This window comes from Apodemus sylvaticus, chromosome 1 (genome assembly GCF_947179515.1).
Source record: "Apodemus sylvaticus chromosome 1, mApoSyl1.1, whole genome shotgun sequence".
NCBI classification, from domain to species: Eukaryota; Metazoa; Chordata; class Mammalia; order Rodentia; family Muridae; genus Apodemus; species Apodemus sylvaticus.
In genome coordinates, this window is record NC_067472.1 from 18,969,942 (window position 1) to 18,973,603 (window position 3,662).

Consider the following 3,662-nt stretch of genomic DNA (forward strand, 5'->3'; position numbering starts at 1 on the left):
CATTGACCCAGTCAAGATAAACCAAGGTTTTTTTCTGGTATTGAAAGTCATGTTCTAAGCAAGGAGATAACACTCTGTCCCAACTAGAGACACCAGGTTGCATGGCCACCAAATTCCATAAGGCTTGACCACTTTCTGTTCAAGGTTGTCCACAGACATGAAGCCGTGGCTCAGAGTGTCAGCACAGTCACAGTCTAGTGACTGTGGACAAAGTGGGGTAGTGTAAGTGCACACAGAGCCAGTGTGGAAGGGTCTCAGATGGTCCCATTATGAAATGAACCAGTGTTGTGGATTGCCCCCGTGCCGTTTGTATTTTGATGCTAATTCTACTTCCTAAGAGGGGCTGCCCCCTCGAGGAATAGATCACGTACTCAGATGATTTCGTCTGCCCATTTTAACTGGTCAAATAAAGACTAGAGCCTGTAATTGGGCAGTGGAAAGGAAAGATGGGGCTGGAAGTTTTAGAGAGGGGAGAGAAGAAGGAGGCGAGGGAGACAAGGAAACAGAGGAGAAAAGACAGAGGAAGAGGGGTAGGAGGAAGATAGAGCAAAACCATGTGGCCTGGAGAAGTCACAAATAGCAAGGGGTCTCCTAGCTGGGGATAGAGTAGTGTGGTGGTACATCTGCCCAATCGGGGCATACAGCTTATAAATATTATAACTGAGTTCTGTGTTCTTTGCAGGGGCTTATAGGGTTGGAGATTTACTGCAACAAACCAGTATGGGCATTTGTAGGATAAGCAAATGAGCGATGCTGGCTGTCATGATCTCACAGGGCCAGGAAGCATTTCTTTTCTTTTTCTTTTTCTCCCAAGACATTGCTTCTCTATCTAGCCCTGGATGTCCTGGAACTTGATCTTAGACCAGGCTGGCCTTGAACTCTCAGAGAGCCGCTTGCCTCTGCCTCCCGAATGCTGGGACTAAAGCCGTGTGCCACCACGTCTAGCTGGACCTTGGAGCAGATTAGATTTGGTGAGTGTAAGAGACCAGGAGGGCCACATGGTGAAAGCTACAGTGGGACTGGGTGGGTGTCCCAGCACACCAGGGCACAGAAGAGGGCATGTGCCAGGCACTGACAGGGACGTGGCCAGGCAGGAGGTCTGAGCTCTTGAGAGGCCAAGGTAATGAGGGGTTGGGGGAGGGGACTTCATTCAACAATCAGCAGGGTGGGAGGCAGCTTGGCACATGTTGGAGGATGTTCAGTCCTTGGCTGGTCTAAGTGACCCCATTCACACTGTTGGCAAAGGCCCAGAGTCAGAATCCAGCATCCCCTACCCTGACACCCAGAAACCTCAGTGAGTTATTCAGAGCCGGTCAGAAGTGGGTCCGGAAAGGGAACTGTCACCAGGAGGCTGAAACAGAGCATCACCTGTCACATCCACTGCCTGCTTGGCCAGGAAGGAGCTCAGTGCTCAACACCTTAGGATTGATTCCCTCTAGAGTAACCCGGGCCTCTAGAGTAAGAATCCAGTTTGGTACTGCGTAGCCATCTGTGTTTCATCCAGGACAGGGACAGACAGAACCTAGGGGCTGATCTCGACTGGAGAAGCCAGAGACGGGCTCATCTGCACGCTGCAGAAACTGGAGCAGCCCATATTTGGAGTTGGAAAGAAGCGGAACAATAAGACACAGATTTCTTTGGAATGGGAGGGCTTGCCAGGCAGCAGGGTGTTAGGAGGGGGGAGGCCGACATTCTTTTCACAGTAACCCTCTTCAGTCCGGAATGAAAAGCCCTCTGCGACACACAGCAGCCTCCTAATGCAAGTCACCCTGAGACTCCAGACTATGCCCTTTAGCACAGGAAACGGGAGCAATAATGAAGCAGCCGGGTGTGAATTATAGAAGCCCATTGGGGCGGGAAACTCGGTGACTTATAATAGTGGAGTAAATTAATTTCACGTAAGTGGGATTAGCAGTTAAATAAATGGCAGTCCCAATGCTAACAATGTCTGGAGTGCTTTGTCCCCAGCCAGGGGACAGAAAGAGTTCTCACCCTTGGCTGAGCAGGCCTCGGGCCACTGGAGGTCACTCTTCACAGTTAAAGATAACACCGAGAGAGCAGAAACACTATTGCATTAGAATAAATGCCATAAATTAGAAGGAGGAAGAGGAGGCAGGATGTGGGGGAAGCCACCTTCCACTGATGGTTCTGACACTTTTCATGGTGCCCAGCACACTCTGCTCTAAGCCCAGCCTGGACCGTGACTTGGGATGACCCAGACACTTGGGGGAAAATGGGAGCAATGGATTCTAAGCATGGGTCTGTCAGGAGCTATTTCAAATGGAATTCGTGTTGGTTTTATTTTAAATTGTCAATTGTCTTGTTTGTTTGAGCTATTTAAGGCTCCTGTCCCTTTCTCAGTTTGAAATGACCTTTCTGCTTCGGTAAGTGTAATCCTGGGCTTCTTGGGCCTGAGCTTGAGGTGGGTGAGGTCAGGGCAGCTGGGCCTGGATTCCAGCTGAGGTCCTAACCTACAGAGCAGGGTTGGCCTTATCCCAAGCGTTGCTCTGAGGACTAAGTTAATGCAGAAGCGAGAGTCTCCAGTTTAAGCACTCAAACATCTACAGCTGCATGTGTACAGGAGCTGCAGGGGTGCTCTTCCCCTCGGTCCCCGTGGGCCAGAGAAGCTAATCCTTAGTGAAGCACCCTTGAGACCGACTGTAACAGGGAGAGGTGCCTGCCCTTAGCCTGGTGTCTGTAAGGACTTCCTCGGGTACTTTGTGAGGCCCGTTTTTATTTTTCCTTTCTACTTAGAGTAGTGAGCTAAGCCAAGGTGGTCTGCACAGCAGAGAACTCCGAGGTGTGTGTGTGTGTGTGTGTGTGTGTGTGTGTGTGTGTGTGTGTGTGGTGCATGCAGATGAGGGAGTGTGTCCTTGCACAGGCATATGGAGGCTAGACAGGACAGAGATATCCTTCTCTGTCAATCTCCATCTACCTTATTACTTGAGACAAACTCTCACTAAACCCAAAGCTCATCTTTTGACAAAAATGGCAGGCCACCTCCTTGGAATCTCCCTGCCTCTGTCCCATGAGGTTAGGACTATAGGATTACACAGCCATACCGGATCCTTTCAACAGTATCTACTTGAATGAGGTCAAAGGATACCAGCACCCTACACATACACACACACACACACACACACACACACACACACACACAGAGAGAGAGACAGAGAGAGAGAGAGAGACCCACACACAGACACACACACTCTCTCCTATGTAGAGCCTGTGTCAATGGGCCGTGGTTTGCTTGGGGAAATGTGTGAGAACTGCTCACGCCTGTAATCCCAGCACTTGGGAGGGAGAACAGAAAAGTACTGTTGCTTTAAGTTTGTCAACATGCAATTTTTCCCAGCTCACCTCCTGCTTTTGTTAAAGGGCCTGCCTTTGAACACCCATTGGATACTATAGACTTGATCTCAGAATACCATAGACTTCATTATGCTAACTTTGGTTGTATGTTAAATAGCTCATAGCCACAGATGCAGCATCAAGGAAGTGTCCCTATATAATAGGGTTACCAAGAGTGGCAATTTGCCCAGGATTTTCCCAATTTTAGCTCTGAAGGCTCTACGTGCTGGCAAGCCCTTCAGTGTGGGCAAACAGGGGCTGGTTGCTATCCTCCTATAAACAAGCCATGGGGGGGGGGGGGAGGATTGTAT